The sequence below is a fragment of the Vulpes lagopus genome, chromosome 2 (assembly GCF_018345385.1).
Source record: "Vulpes lagopus strain Blue_001 chromosome 2, ASM1834538v1, whole genome shotgun sequence".
Classification (NCBI taxonomy): domain Eukaryota; kingdom Metazoa; phylum Chordata; class Mammalia; order Carnivora; family Canidae; genus Vulpes; species Vulpes lagopus.
In genome coordinates, this window is record NC_054825.1 from 28,152,041 (window position 1) to 28,169,364 (window position 17,324).

Consider the following 17,324-nt stretch of genomic DNA (forward strand, 5'->3'; position numbering starts at 1 on the left):
GAGGAGCTGCGCATGTGTGGGGACAGGGGTATATGGAAAATTTCTGTATTTTGCTTGTAATTTTGCTGTGAACCTAAAACTGCTCTGGAAAAATAAAGTATTTTTGAAAAAAATCATTCAAAAAAGCTAGATGACATCCTATTCTGGTATTAGAAGTAGGCATGGGCAGAGGTGGACTTCCCATGCTAAATTAGAGCCCCTTGAACTGCCATGTTTTTGTAAAATTTGCAGAAGAGAAGGCTTTTTTGTATTTTTTTTCTAAAAGAGGGCTCCCCACATTCCATAAGGACCCGTAAAATCTGATTGGAAGAGATCCTGACCCATTTTACTCTTCAGACCTGAGTGTTCATTTTTCTAATTAGCTGAAGGATACCTTCTCTAGAAAAGGGGGTTTGTATTCTAATTAGTGAAACAACTTCAATAACATTAAACAAACATTTACTCTTTTTTAGTTTAAGCTAAAATGTTAAGAATTTCTAAACATTTATGCTCCCAATGTAGTTGGAGTCTCTCCCAATTATAAGAGTGTGGTTATCTCGTTATCCCTACATTGAATGTTCTTATTTTACCTTTGGTATGTGTCACTTTCTCTTTTATGTTTATTTCTTTTTTTTTAATTAATTAATTTTTTAAAGTAGGTTCCATACCCAGCATGAAACCCAATGCAGGCTTGAACTCCTGACCCTGAGATCAAGACCTGAGCTGAGATCAAGAGTCAGGCACTTAACTGACCGAACCACCCAATCAGATGCCCTGATTTTTTTTGGGGGGGGGGGTTAATTTCCCTCCTTTTCAACTTTTCTTTATCTTAAGGCATCATCGGTGGTATTTTTTGCTGTGATGTTCCTGGTTGTTTAATCTTTGTGGAATTTTTCTTTTATTTCTATTCTTCCACGGGTTTTATCACTTTATTTCTGAGTTTTTCTGTTTTTGGTTTCTATTATTCTTTTATGTCTTATATTATTTTTAAATGGTTTTCTTTTGTTTTGAAGCGGAGTTTAACGATTGTAGTCTTTCTGGTGTGCTTACATTTCTGTAGAAATGTTATTCTGCTTCTTATTTTCCTTTCCAAGAGAATACCTTCTTTTATTAGATTTAACCTTGATACTTTCCTGTTGTTAATTTTTTTTAAAGGTTGATTTATTTATTTTTAGAAATAGAATGTGTGCGTGGGGCATTTGAGCTGGGGGAAGGGCAGAGGAAGAGAGAATCTCAAGCAGACTCCATGCTGAGCAAGGAGCCCGATGGGGGCTCAATCTCATAACCATGAGACCAGAGACCATGACCTGAGCTGAAATCAAGAGTCAGATGCCTAACCAACTGAACGACCCAGGTGCCCCTCTCTTGTTTATTTTTATGTGCTGTTTGACTTCCTAAAATTTTAGGAGATACAAGTATAGTTTAAAAGTATGGTGGCTTGCTGACTGAAGCTTCCTGACATCATTCCCTCCCCCAGTTGGTCTGGACCTTCTCTTCCTTGCGTCTGTTATCCTAGTCTTGCTTAAATTTTATTCTATCCTCAGAAGTTTTTCTAAGTGTGTGGCCATGTCTTGGAATGGAAACCTGGTTGGTCAGTTAGATTGCTCTAACCACTTCAGATTTTACTTGGGCCCCATGCACTCATCCACTAATAGGATTAGGCCAAATTCTCAATTTAATCTCCTGTTCTCAAATTGACTCACCTCCCTTTCCTCTTGGCTATTTTGGGTTTTTCCGTTTTGGGGTGTCTATCAGATGTCTTGGTGCTTTCTCACACAGATGCTGAAATTATGCAAATATTGTGACTATTGTTAATTTGCTCTCCCCTGCTTGGCTTTCATGGAGTACCTTGTCACCTAGCTTTGCAAAATGTAGTCCATGGATTTTGGTTTTGCCTTCTGTTGTTCTCAGTTTTTATGTGGGGATTTAGCGAGATTAAATAACTATGTTGTCATCACTGCTACTTATCTATTATCTATATTTGATTTTTGAGAAGATGTACAAAATGAGACATTCCAATTATTTTTTTAAAAATTTAGAGATATATAAAATAAAAAGGGAATGCTCTCCCCCAGTCCCATTCTCTGGAGGTATTTACTGTTACGAGGTATATATCCTTCCAAACATTTTTCTCTCCCTTCACCATATATTTATATGTATTTCCCCCCACTGCTTTACAGACTACATTTTTAAAAATATTTTATTTATTTATTCATGAGAGATACAGAGAGAGAAAGGCAAAGACACAGGCAGAGGGAGAAGCAGGCTCCATGCAGGGAGCCCGATGTGGGACTCGATGTGGGACTCGATGTGGGACTCGATCCTGGGTCTCCAGGATCACGCCCTGGGCCAAAGGCAGGTGCCAAACCGCTGAGCCACCCAGGGATCCCCTACAGTCTACATTTTTATTGCAATTTGGTTTTTCCACTTAATGACATGTTGGAGACATCTTTAAGAACTAATAGAGTCTGATTGTTTTGTTATTGATCACCATTACCAGGTGGATAGTTCTCTCAGGAAGGATACAAACTGCTTTTGGTTGCCTTGAAAATAAACATTTAAGGAGTGCTAAGATCTATCACAAAGTAATTGAGAGTACCTGTCTGTAGTTTGACAACGCTGGGTGCTCAGGGCCCCAGGGTGAATGCCCCCTCCATGAGCTTTTACTGCTTTTCTCTAAGAAAATTCTGTTTGGTCAAATAGTCTAGGCTAGAGTAATCCTCTGAGCTGGACTTCCTCAATGCTATTTTTTTTTTCTCCAACTGGGTATGAGCTTTAGTGGGCCAAAGAAGAAGGAGGCTATTGAGTCCACTTGTGAAATAATATACCTGGCGACCAGAGTAATCACAGAGTGAGGCTCTGGGCCTAGCACTACCACCACTCAGGTATCATTGAGCAAGTCCTTTCACTTTTCTGTGCTTCAAGACAGATTTTCTCTATCTAGAAAATTATTTCAGTTAGTGCATTATAATTTAATTTCTAAAAAGAAAGAAACTCATACTTTCCAATTCTGTTGGGTCAGCATCATACCTTTTTACCTTACACTCTGCCTCTTCAAACATGTGTGCGATCTCCATGGTCTCTGAGAGCTTTTGAATTTGTAGTGGGACTAAGTAATTCTTAGGCCCCCCGCCTGTTTTATTGAGATATAATTGATATAAACATTGTTTACATTTAAGGCACACCATGTGATTTGCTATATATATATATGTATATATATATAATTATTTTTCCTTTTGAGAACATTTGCCCTTCAATTTGCATTTAAAATCAGTTTATTTAAATATTTTAGTTACAAGTTCTAAATGGTGAAGACAGAGTAGATGCTGCAGGGCACTCAGTATCAGTTCCCAAACCCCCCTCCCTGAGGACTTGCTTCTCTGCTCAAGATCCAAACCAGCACCAAGTGGCTCCTGGTGTCAAGTGGCCGCAGCCTCAGGCCTGGATGCTGCTAGATACAAAGCAATGTAGCCCAGCAGCTTTCGTGACAAGATGTGTATATTTAAACTTGCTCCAGGCAGTTCTAATGATTGTACCTGGACCCAAGGGGCAATACCACCTCAGAGGTGTGTTAGCATCTTGGGACTGGTTTCCACCACAGAGCATCCTCCCTGAGACCCGTATTGTGCAGAGGAAGCGCTAAGGCCCCACTCCCCAAGGGCTCTCTCTCTCTCTCTCTCTCTCTCTCTCTCTCTCTCTATATATATATATATATATATATATATATATATATATAGCGCCATGTGAACTAGGGGTTAAAGTGAAGACCCCTGTGCTCCACATCAGGATCCTGACGAGTAGCCTAGGAAACTGCACTTTTTATATATGCTCCTGATTATCCTATTGCTCACCAAAGTCTGAAAACTCATGCTCAGGTAAGTTCCATCTATATCATTCTAACAGCTAGAGAGAAGGGCGGGGCGGGGGGGATTAGAGGGGCGCCTGGGTGGCTCAGTCGGTTGAGCATCTGTCTTTGGCTCAGGTTGTGATCCTGGGGTCCTGGAATTGAGCCCCACGTTGGGCTCCCTGCTCTTTAGGGAGCCTGCTTCTCCCTTTCCCTCTGCCACTCCCTCAGCTTGTGCTTGCTCTCTCTCTGTCAAATAAATGAGTAAAATCTTTTAAAAAAAAATATTATTTATTTATTTATTTATTTGAGAGAGAGATAGAGAGATAGAGATAGAGAGAGAGAGAGAGAGAGAGAGAAGCAGGCTCCATGCTGGGAGCCTGACGTGGGACTTGATCCCGGGTCTCCAGGATCACACCCTGGGCTGAAGGCGGCGCTAAACCTCTAAGTCACCGGGGCTGCCCTAAATGAGTAAAATCAAAAAAAGAAGGAAGGAAAGAAAGAAAGAAAGAAAGAAAGAAAGAAAGAAAGAAAGAAAGAAAGAAAGAAGAAAGAAAGAAAGAAAGAAAGAAAGAAAGAAAGAAGAAAGAAAGAGAAAGAAAGAAAGAAAGAAAGAAAGAAAGAAAGAAAGAAAGAAAAAGAAAAGGAATTAGGATAGATGAATATAGTTATTGTATCTACCTGTGCCAGTTCTGGGGTGGGAAGCACACTTTCCCTACTGTACTTTCTTCACAGGTTCTTAGAGACAAGGCCAGCAGTTCTCTTTAAAACAGCGCTTTGGGATGTGGAAAAACCATGAACATGGAGAGTCATTAGATGACACAGGTGCTTAAGACAAGTTCTAGAGATCAAGGTGGCAGGTTACTGCTACTATTAATAAATTATATTTATTAAATACCATGTACCAGGCAGGTTGCTAAGGACTTTAATCTCATTGGAATTTTATAACAGATGTCAGAGGCAGGTATGACCACCTCCTATTATAAATAAAGGTTCAGAAAGGTTAGATTACCTTATTAAATGTCCCATCATTGATGACTTGTTAAATGAGGATTCAAACTCAGTTCTGAATGATACCAAAAATAGCCAGATCGCCCCTATTCCCTAACTGGGATGATTGGTACATAAAAGGAAGACAGTGGGGGCGCTGGTGCTAGGGAACTATGAATCTGTGGTGTCAGAGTTTTTGCCAAAAATGGGCAAGAGAAAATGCCAAACAGAGGTCTGCTTAGTAAGCTTCTAAAAGATACAGATGAGTTTACTCATTAAACAGTGCTCTTATTTCTTAGAGAAATCACTGGCATGGAATAGATTCTCACCATTTGCTGTTATTGAACTGAAAAATAGAAGTGCTATTTGCAGAGTCCTGCAAGAACTGATTCCTCTTAGACTATTTTTTCCCTTCCAAATTTTGTGTAGACGAACCATCACTGATCTTCAGGAGAGCTTTTTAAAGACAGATGACTGGACCCTTCCTCAAATTTATGAGTCAGAGTTTCTCGGGGTAGGATTGAATCTGGGAATTGGAATCTTTTAAAGTGTTCCCCCTGGTGATTCTGTTGGGCAGCCAGCTTTGAGAACTATTGAATTAAATGATCCAAAATGAGATACTCGGGTTAGGGAATGACTTTCTTTACTGCAATGAATCTTATTTGAGGTGCTAGGGAAGTTCTGTCTGGCAGAAAGAACTGGCTTTCTTTCTTAACCTCTCCCACTTCCTAATCCCTTGTGCCCCCACCCTGTACTTTCTCTTCCCTGTCCCCGGATTTTTCTACCCTAAACTAGCTGGAAAGTGACACTGAGAACAGCAGCGCCACATGGTGGAGAAAAATAATCTAGTGCTACAAAAAGTGCAGGTCGCTGTCGTAAAAAAAAAAAAAAAAAAAAAAATCGCTAGGGCTGCAATTGCCACTTTGTCCTGCAGAGTGCACCACTTCCTTATGTTTTTAGGTGCGGAAGTTTCTTTCCCTTACCTGTGGGTGGATCTCAGTAAACATCCCCTAGAAGGCATGGAGTGGAACATCCTTGCCAGATCAGAAATCAAAACCCTCCATGCTGTGAAAGTAGAATAAACTTGGGAGAGACTCAGTGCACAGGCATGCACAGGCCTTCTGCTGAGGTTAAAAGTCAACCTCAATGACAGTCTTGGTCCGGGTGAGACTATGGTAATCCCCAAGTTAATGTGTGACTTTATAAGAACATATCTGGGTGCCTGAGCGGCTCAGTCGGTTGAGCATCTGTCTTCCACTCAGGTCATGATCCCAGGGTCCTGGGATGGAGCCCCATGTCAGGCTCCCTGCTCAGAGAACCTGCTTCTCCCTCTGCCCCTCCCCCTACACGTGCTCTTTCTCTTTCTCTCTCAAATAAATAAATAAAATATTTTTAAAATATATAAGAACATGTATATGTGGGGTAGTACCTGATATAAGATATGTCTCGTAGTTATATTTTAAAATGGTACATATAAGTCAGGCATTAATAGATCAAGCCTCTTGTTAGGTGATATTTCCACCCAATGACACATGGGTTTATATTGGTGGAACAGGTTGGATCATGCATCTTTTGACTGATTCTTACCAGGCTAAGTCTCTTTCTGACTGTCTCTTTCTTTCACACACATACACTCACATTTTTCTGATACTTATACTCAGACATGTTTTTCCATGGCTTAGTCATGTTTAGTGACATCTAGCTACATTAATACCATTAGAAAAAGATGTGCTAAAGTTTATATAAATCCACCAGTCTACCTGATTGCATTACCTGCTTGTTTTCTAATAGCTGTACATAGGCTACAGAGTTCAGAGGTAACTCTAGAAGTCTTCACACCTCTGCAGATTTGCATAAGATTTCCTGGTAGATGGTGGCATGACTTTGTTTCTCTATGACTGAGTCTTCAGCCTCTAGGTTTTCTCAACCAAGGGTTTCTAAAGTTATCCTGGTAGCCAGGATAGCATGGCTTAGTATAATGGTTTCCTCATAGTTTTGTTTGCTCTGACAGTTTGCTGTCTTCCTACCTAGAATGTAAGCCTTTGACTGCAGGCTCAAAGCCTAGATCTCTGATATCCCTCAAATTCTCGCTTCACACATTGTTAGACATGCTCTACTTGCTCAATATAAATGTTTAAGTTGGATGATGAGGAAAGGTGTGTTGACAGAGCAAGAAGTAAAGGAGAACCAGGAGAAAGAGAGAAAGAGAAAAGTAATGTTTCTAAAAGATTGACTTAACTGGCCAGTGAAAGGAAGTAGTTGAGGAAAAGAAAAATGGAAATAAAGAGGAAATTAGAGTCTAGTTGTTGATTTTTTTTTTAAGTGGAAATGCGATTATAAATGATAGTAATTGCTGAGAAGATGTTCATGGTCAGTATAGGGAGAAGTAAGACTTCCTCACCAGTTGAAGACCACATGGAACGGTACAAGGAATATCCTGTAAAAGAAAGTTGTAATTTCCAGGATGGGTTCAGATTGATGAATGAGTCTGCAGGTTTAATAGGCCACATTTAAAATTCTTCCTGAATGTTATGATCAAATATTGAATACCAAAATCATTTTAATCTTGCTTTATTATTTTGTAAAGTTGAGCCAGTTTGGGGTGCCTGGGTGGCTCAGTTGGTTAAGGGGCCAACTCTTGATTTCAGCTCAGGTCATGATCTCAGGGTCCTGGGATTGAGCCCCAGGTCATCTGGCTCCCCACTCAGTGGGGAGTCTTCTTGTCCCTCTGCCCCTCTCCCTGCTAGTGCTCTCTCTCTTTCAAATAAATAAAATCTTAAAAACAAAAACAAAAAACAGTTGAGCTAGGTTAGTGTCCACTAAGATTTGAAATATTTCTGCTTTTGCTTTAGCTTCTTAAATATAGCGAATGAAAGAGAAATAACCTTGGGGCACTTGGCTGGGTCAGTCAGTACAGCAAATAATTCTGGATCTTAGGGTCTTGAGTTCAAGCCCAATGTTGGGCATAAAGCTTAAAAAAAGAAAAGAAAAGAAAGAAAAGAAAAGAAAAGAAAAGAAAAGAAAAGAAAAGAAAAGAAAAGAAAAGAAAAGAAAAGAAAAGAAGAAAAGAAAAGAAAAGAAAAGAAAAGAAAAAAACAGACAGCCTCAAATGACAAGTAGTCTTGCTGACACTCTCACCCGTGAATTACATTTTCCAGAGAACCTTATTCTATTTTAATACTTAATAGATATTTGGAATTTAGAAAGCATTAAGATTTATCAAAATATCAGCATACTTGGAAAATTGTTGGTTTATTTCTTTTTTTTTCCTTGCTTTTTAATTGCATGTATACCTTATAGAGTACATCTGGAGTGTTCTAAAGCAAAACTCAGAATTTGATTACTTTATTCATATCTATTTCTTGTTTAAATAATTGTTTTTTTCTGTCTCTGAAGTGATTATTTTGGTAGCTTTTTATATTGTTTGAGGGAAGAGTGATCCATTGATTTTAGTGGTATAAATGTGAAATGACTGAGATCTGAATCAGTGATTTGGTCACAGTTGTAAAGAAAAATAAATAAGTCTAAAACCAGTAAAATCTTAGAATACAGAATACAGGGTAATTGGGTTTCTGATTAACTATGGGTTGATGAAAAGACACTTTTTGTTTGAAATATCCCTAAATTGCCTCGGGGCATTTTCTTGCTTTAATAAGTAGTCTAATGAACATAATTAAATCTTCTCTTACTGATTCAGCATCCTGCAATACCTCAGGATCATTACTCTGAACATAATTTATAATTCTATACTGTATTGTAGCTACAGAAGGAATAAAAGTTTAAGATGACTCCCGGATATTGCTATACTCGAAAAAAATAAATCTCTATGAGCTGTGCAAATCACTGTATGTCCATTCACCTTATGTAAGTAAATCCATGTTACCTGTTACAAAATAATAGACTATTCAATCCAGAGGAGACTTTTGAGATTATGAAATTTGATGCCATTATTTAAGAAATGAGAAAGCTAAGACCCAGAAAATAGCAAAGAGGATTAGTACAGCTAGACTACAATCAATGTCACTTGATTGCAAATCCAGTGGCCCTTTGACTTCACCATTCAAACGATTTGTGATTCCTGTCATTTGATTCCCTTGCTCCTAAAAGTGCAGAGTCCAATCTCAAAATTGGTTATTTAGGAGTTTTGGTTAAATGAATGCAAGCTCCACTAACATGGTAGCTCCTTAGGGGCAGAGAATTTTGTCTGTTTTGTTCACTTATGTATTCTCAACATCTCGAACAACAGTACCTGTCCCTGAGAAGGCCTTCGATAAATGTTTGAAGGATTAAAGAATGAAATGAAATTGCAATGTTTATTCTACAGAAGATAACTTGATTTCAAATTCTTTCTTCATCTTTTCAGCATCACTAAGACTGGTGGTAGGAAGATTACAGATTAATTACTGAGTTCATAATGAGAAAATGAAAGGAAAAGATAAATATTGTCAAATTGTCATGGTATGACATTGTAAACTTTTGTCTCACTTTGTTTCTCAGTTTTAAACAGCCAGCATGGGAGATGTAAGTAGCCAGATGTTAAACTGTAAAAACACTTTTCAGATAGTCAAATTAGTTAACAAAGTAGAAGACATCACAACTCAGCTCTGCAAAGCTGTTTGTTAAATGGGAATTCTATATTATAATTAAACACATCTCTCAAGACAAAGCCATCCCAACTAGAGAGAAGAGTCCTTTTCCCTCCAGCATCTTAGTGAGGCCATGGGGGTAGCAGCTGCTCTCTCTTCACCATGCGGCCCAAGAAGAAGAGAGATGCCAGAAAGTCAGCCAAGAAAGACAAAGGCCTAGTGAACAAATCCGGGGGCAAGGCCAAAAAGAAATGGTCTAAAAGCAAAGTTCTTGTCTGACAAAGCGACATATGACAAATTTTGCAAGGAAGTTCCCAACTCTAAGCTTATAAGCCTGGCTGTTGTCTCAGAGATGGGAGATTCGTGGTCCCCCAGCCATGGCAGCCCTTCAGAAGCTCTTTAGTAAAAGGACTTCTTAAACTGGTTTTAAAGCACAGACTTCCAGTCATTTATGCCAGAAACACCAAACCTGGAGATATCCTAGCTCCTGGTGAAGAGGCATGAACAGATCCCATACCAACTGCACATTTTGAAAAAGAAAACTTTATTTTTTTTTTAAAAGGAACTAGGGAAAAGAGAACATTCATGGACACCAAATCCTGTGCTTATTAACAGATCTGCCCTTGACTCTCAAAATTGGTGGTATGCTTAAATCTTCTGATAAGTGCGTCAATATTAAGAAATACCTCAGAAACGAATCCAAGAATGAACGAATTGCAAAAGCCCTCTACTTAAGGACCGGTTTAAAATTTAACAGTGTAAACAGTGTAAGGTTATTTGAATACACAGGTGTATTTAGACTTGGAGTTATGGTTTCATTAATACAAAATCAGAAGATGTACATAGCTACAAAAATAGATCCAGGTATTATCACCTTTATATTCTAGAAAATGCTTTAGGTTACCAGAAATCTTCGAATTTCTTTTCGAAAAGTCACTTGATTGCATTCATACCATAAGTTCCTTAAAGTTGAGGATCAATTATAATTCACAATTGTAGCTGCAGCCCTTGGCACAATGGTGAAAAACAAAAGAAACTCAAGTCTTTGTCAAATGAATGCATATTAGGGATAGACTTAATTAAGGGCCCTTTTCTAAATTATAATGAGAGATGGAAGCAATAATAGGAGTCTATGGTATCTAGGAAAACTTAACTGGAGAAAGAAGAGAGAGGTGAAAATAAAAGGAAATGAAGACTTGTCTTTTTGAAACTCCCACCTTGGGTATTTTGGAGTTTGCTTCTAAGCCCCTTAATCCTCATTATCACTAGTGAGCCCTGGGGACAGAGCTTGGGAAGAAACACATACACACAAAAACACATTTGCAATTACCAAAGTACATTGAAAGGACAGCTTTCCTATAACTTCTTTATTCCCAATTTTCCCTAATTTCTGAATTAGCACTCCTATTAATGTCTTATATATGCCATGGAGATGTTGCTTTCGTTAGAAATTTGACTTCCTGAACTTTCTGCACTCAGAGTTCTCTTCTTCTTCTTCTTCTTCTTCTTCTTCTTCTTCTTCTTCTTCTTCTTCTTCTTCTTTCTTTTTTAGGATTTATTTATTTGAGTGTGTGTGTGTGTGTGTGTGAGTACCTATGTGAGAGAGTGGGGGGAGGAGCAGAGGGAGAGGGAGAGACTCTCCAGCAGACTCCACACTGAGCACAGACCCCCGACACCAGCAGATCCCATGACTCTGAGATCATGACCTGAGCTGAAATCAAGAGTTGGCCGCTTAACCAACTGAGCCACTCAGGCACCCCTCTGCACTCAAATTCTATTCATATCAATTTAAACCTCTTCCGAACAAGAAGTTCTATGGTAGGAGAGATTACAAGGTGGCAAAACAACTGGATGTGGAGAACACAGGGAAGAGGAGACTCTTCCTGACCCCTTAAGCTGGGAAGAGATGGCCTTTAGGGAGCAGAGAACTGAGAGCTGGCTCAGGCAGTCGGTGGACTGCACACTCTCCCAACTAAAGTGCAGGAGGATCCAAGGTCACTTGGGGTCCGCCGAGATCAGGGCTGTGGTGAGGGTCTGGTTTTTTTTTTTTTTCTTTTTAATATTTTATTTATTTATTCATGAGAGACACAGAGAGAGAGACAGACAGACAGACACAGAGACACAAGGCAGAGGGAGAAGCAGGCTCCATGCAGGGAGCCCGATGTGGGACTCGATCTCGGGTCCCCAGGATCACACCCGGGGCCGAAGGCAGTGCCAAACCACTGAGCCACCCTGGCTGTCCGAGGGTCTGGTTTTCTGTACTTAAGGATTGGAAAGCTGTTTTTCATGCCAACTTTTCCTAACCTTATAATCCTAGAAATTTCAAAATTGGAGGCAGAATGTCATTTATCTTTCCATTTTTCTAGTTAGCAATTGGACCGAATGAATGTATAACCCTCTAGTAATAAATGACACTTTAGGTTAATGTTTAATTTATAAGCCCTTAGGAAAGGAAATGTCACCTTGTATTTTTATCATTGAGTTTGTTTTAAGCATTTCACACAAATGGTTTTATTAGTCCTGTTAACATCCTTCTAACTAGATAAAGGCCAAGAATGATGATACACAACAAATCAAATCCCTGGGCCAGAAGTTAGCCAAATTTTAACCTCAGTTTCTCAGCTAAAAGAGATTTTGTTGTTGCTGTTTTTTAAATGTTTCGTGCTCTCCATTAGATAGCTTCTTTGCAGAAAAGAAGTTGAAAAGCTTAGAGAAATGTCCTAAAGTTTCTCAATAGAACTTTATCTTGCTATTTGAGTGAGGGCCTTAGTGAAATCTCTGTGAGAGGCGGAGTTCCATTGGCTAACCAAGTCCTGACAGTAAATCCCTTGACATTCTTTGAAGGTGAGGATTAGGGCTGACCTCAGGCAAAATGATGAAATTTGTTATCTATCCCATTCCCCTCCCACTTGTAGGCACTCACCCTGGAGACCTCCTTGTTCCCCTGAACCTCCATGTGATTGCCTCATCAGGGACCTGAGTCCATCATGTTCCACACTCCATTCTTAAAAATTCAGGTTCTTCATTTTATCCTCTCTGAAGCATAATTATTTTTGAAAGACGACAACTAATCAGATAAATGTATTATGGCTCTGGTTGTGTTGGCTAAATCCATTCCCCCCCACCCCCCATTTCCCCTTAAATCACTCTGGCTTTTGTCTACCACTCTACTAAAGCTGGTTACCAAGTGCCTCCCGTGTTTGAGTTCTCAGAGGCATCAGACACTCTTGACTCTTCCTTCTTTCTTAGATGTTCTTCCCCTAACCCTCAGACTCCATTTTCTTCTGAATTCCCTCCTACCTCCAGGCACCAGAACACTCTGGCTATTCCTCAATCTCCTTTGTTGGCTGCTCCTCCTCTGCAGAGCCCTTAAATATTACTGTTGCGCAGTGTTCTCCTCTGGTCTCGTTTCTTATTCCAAACTTGCTAACTAGGCTATCTCCTATACTCTGGCTTTGACTGCTTTCCCTACGCTCATGACTCCTATATATGTCCAGCCCGTCTCTCTCTCCTGAGGTTTAGACTTCTATTTCCAAATGCTTAAAGGACATTTCTCCTTGAATGTTTTACAGGTGCCTGAAACTCGGCAGAGCCAAAGCTCATTCTCTAAACTTCTTCGTCCTCCATGTCCCTAACTCAGTGAATGATACCACCAGAAACCCATCTGCTCATAAGTAAAAATAATATTTAACAAATAAATAGCTTTTAAATATGGTTATGTGCCACATACTATGTAGACCATGCACACAAGGGAATAGACGTTCAGTATGATTGGTCCCTGTCCTTGGGTTGCTTCTAATCCAGTGAGGAAGGCAGATATTAAATAAACAATTGCACAAATAACTAGTCATAATCATTATGAACACTACCATGGGAAAGACAAAGATTCATCTTTGACTCTTCCTTCCTTAAACATTGTATCACCCAACAATTCTATCTATCCTACCAGTTCGAACTACTAAATATCTCTTCAGTTTGTCTTCTTTTCTCTGTGCCACCACCACTAAACTGTCTTTCTTAGGCTACTGAAATAGCTTCTGAACAGGTTTTTTGTGTATATCCTTATGCCCAGAATCTATTCACTACACTATATCCACAGTGGTCTTTTGAACATGCAAATCTTCATGTCATTTCCCTGTTTAAAGCCCTTCAATGGAATAGTCTATACGTCTTACCAAGGCCCTCTATGCCTACTCCTTCCTTCCTTATAAATTTACCTTATCTCTGGCCAAGCTTCCTCCTTGCTCTCTACTCTACCTTTTTGACCATTAACACATTTCTTTCACTCTGCATAGAACATTTGCTGTCCCTTCTCCCACTAACGTTTCATTTAAATAGTTCCTGTTTTCTTCAGGTTGCCAGAAAGTTTATCCAGATTAGCTCTTCACATTGTGCCCTCTCCAAGGTCCCTGTGGTTTCTGGTTTTGTGACATTCATCATATTTGTACTATGATGTTCCATGAGGACGAGGACCATGTCTGTCTCATTTATCGCCAGATCCATTTCGGTACCTGGCCCAAGAGGTATATTCAATAGGTATTTGTTGACTGAACTTGTTACATAAACCACAAATACAGTATGTAAAGGATTCTTTCTTTAAAGCTTGCTGTCTTTTAAGCAATAAATGTACATTTAAATAAAAACTACCTGAAGGCTATATCCCAATTTTTTTTAACTTCCCAAAATGTGTGACAAAATGTGATAGAAAAGGAGAATGGAGATATTACAGATCAATGGGGAACACTTTTTTCCAGGAGACATTTGGGACCTTGAAGTAGCCCTCAAGACACAGTGTATAGCCATTAACTCTAACTATACTTTCTAAACAAAAGGCAGGAGCTAGGCAGGTGAAATAATGGAGGTGAGATGGTGATATACTTGGCCCACAAATTTTTTATTCTAGCTCAGCAAATCATTTGCCATATGACCTAGACATATCTCTTTCTCAGTTTTTCCACTTAAATGAGTATCACAGTATGAGTTAATCTTGCCAATGAGACAAAAGAAGAATAATTAAAGGTTAGTGTAAGAGGCAAACTTATTTTCAGATGCAAAAGAAGAGTTTTCTAATGTTGAATTAACATTAATTCAGATTATTCCCATATTCTCCATAATGAGAATAAATCAGAATTGCTCCTTCTCTTTTTTCTCCTCTACTTTTCTCGTCCTTTTTCCTTTCTTTGTATTCCCTTTCCTTCCCTTCCTTCCTTTCATGAACATTTCAATCCAAAAGCCATTAGGAAAGCAAGATAGATGTCTTCATGGTGGGAGTGGTTAGGGGAAGGGAGAGTCAGTGGTATCTGAAGTGGGGAGCTGGAGTCTAAAGAGGTGAGGGGGTATCCATGCAAGGGCCACATGACACTGGATGTTGGACCTCAAGTATGGTTAGGAGGGTGTTCATTTGCTGAGGAATGGGATAATGAAATAGTCTCAAAGTATTTCTCCACAGAATAATTATTAAATATTACCCTTCCTTCATCACCTTAATAGCATGAACAAAATTAATATCCTTTATAATGAGATGAATCTAAATAATGTGCCACTTGAATGTGCACATATGCATTCATGTGTTACTCTAACCAGACACACAGCCTGAATCTAATCATGAGGAAATACTAGACAAACCCAAACTGAAGGATATTCCAAAATAAAGGTGACCTTTAATCTTCAAAAGAGTTAAGATCATGAAAATCCAAAGACTATTCTAGATTGAAGGAAACTATAGAGACATGATAACTATATGCAATGCATGATTTCTAATCATTGTAATGTGGTTATATTGGAGAATGCCTTTGCTTGTTAGAAATACAAAAAAAAAAAAAAAAAAAATCCAGGGGCAATGGGGTATCATACTGGCAACTTATTTTCAAATGGTTCAGAAAAAAAAAAAGTTCTTTGTGATGTATTTGCAACCTTTGTGGAGTTTTAAGATTATTTATGTAAAAACAATAATGCCTACAGTTGATAACTTAATAAGTAGAGGTGAAAATGTAATCTGACAATCTTGAGGGAAGTGCTAGAATTGCTGGTGGTTCAAAGCAGTTGCCTCTGAAGAGTGGCTGCAGAGAAGGGAGAGAGAGTTGGTTTATAATGGAAACGAGTCTATTATTTGATCTGCTTGATGTACATGTATTATTTAAATGAAAATAAACTTTATTACTTTAATAAAAGTAAATGAAATATTTGAAAGTTGGTGTGTACTTGGACCCAGACAAGAGGAATCTCCATCCTGAGTCCCAGATTTGGGGGGGAGAGTAGCATTTGATCCTTTTATCAACATGTGGAGGCATCCATGGGACTGAGAGGATGTGTCCACTATGGATCTATGTTCACCTTCTTCTAGACTAAGCTTCTAGACCTAGAACCCTAGCATTTCTTGTCCAGATAGCCCTAAACCCACTTCTGGAGCCTGCATGGGCCACTTGCCCATGTCTTCCCTCTCAGAGTGGACCGCACCACCTGTGCACACATTGCCAGACCTCACAGATGGCTGTTTGAAGGTTGTATGACTGGAACAGAATTAGGTGAGTTACAGGGTTCACCTGAATGGGGCAGGGACAGGTTGGGGGTAGGGAAAGAAAGGCGCCAGAGGTTGGGGCCTGGGGGCAGCTCTTTCCATACCATCGCTTCCTCATATGGAACTTCAAACCGAAATCCAGCCTTCTAGAGGATAAAGGCACATGTAAAGATAAAAGGAAAAAATATCTCTTTATCCTATTTTATTTAAGTTTGCTAGCTTGATTTATACATTTTCAATATTTAAACACAGTAGATGGACCTTTGTTTATTTTCTCACAGGTTACTCTGCAAATGTTAGAGGTGAACCTATTAAAAATCCTCCCAGTAACCTTTGTTTCTACCTATTCATTTAAAAAAGAAAGAAAGAAAGAAAAGAAAAGAAATTAGGAAAGTGTGATTTAAAAGCCCTCTGAACCTATCTGTGCCTTTCAACACAATATTTTAAACTGCTTGTAAACATTTCATAAGCCAAGTTGGCAGAGGAATAATTCAGCTATGGGAAAAAACAGTACGTGCCAAGCAACCACTCTAGAGAACAGAGAGGTCAGTGACTGGAGGTGGCATGACCCGGTTAGATGAGCCACGACTCTCTCTTGACATTTTAGGAGGAGCACGTCTCTGTCTTGACTTTATTCAGATTGAACTTCACTGATCCTGTTGTATGTGACCTTCTTCAACAAAAACCAAACTATCATGTTCACCTTAGTAGGATCAAATATGAAGGCTCTTGTTTTCAAACTAACCCACAAGTTTGTATTTTTGTAAAAAATTTAGGTTTGAAATGGCTCTGGTTCTCTCTCTCCTTTCCTTCCTTCTTTCCTTCTGTCCTTTCTTCTCTTATTGTCTCTCGTGATGCTCTTTTTTCTCTCCTAACACTATGATACATTTAAGGTGGTTAGTCTTTGCTTCCTATCTTGAGCTCTGTGAGACCTTGAGCTCTGTGAAAGCAGGAACTGTATTGTATATGCTGTGTACCCAGTACCTGCCATTGGAACAGGCATCAATAAGTAATGATATTTTTTAATTTAAAAGGAAGAGGAAAAAAAAATAAATAAATAAAATAAAAGGAAGAGGAAGGGATTTCTTTTGTCCTGGAAAGTGAACGAGCTTTTTGTAGGGAAGAAAGTAGACCAACTTATCAACCAGAGTCCAGGACTTTTGACTTTTCACCTCATTTCTAAGTGGATCCCATCATACAGTCTTAAGTAAATTCTGTAGCTTTTTCATACATCTTTTACTTAATCTCTAGCTACACAGAGCTGATACTTCTCTCGTACAGCCCAGGAGGAAGTGGCTATCTGCATTGACTGAATCAGGAAAGAAAAGTACAAAATGTCATGTGAATATGTTTTATTCATGAGAAACAGTATGAAAGCAGAGTACAGTGAAGAAAGAACTATTGGTCA

General features: G+C 39.0%; 1 pseudogene; it reads left to right on the plus strand.

Moving 5' to 3' along the window:
- The first annotated feature begins 9,561 nt into the window (after window positions 1-9,561).
- On the plus strand, window positions 9,562-10,115 carry LOC121476862 (annotated as a pseudogene).
- Window positions 10,116-17,324: the final 7,209 nt, after the last annotated feature.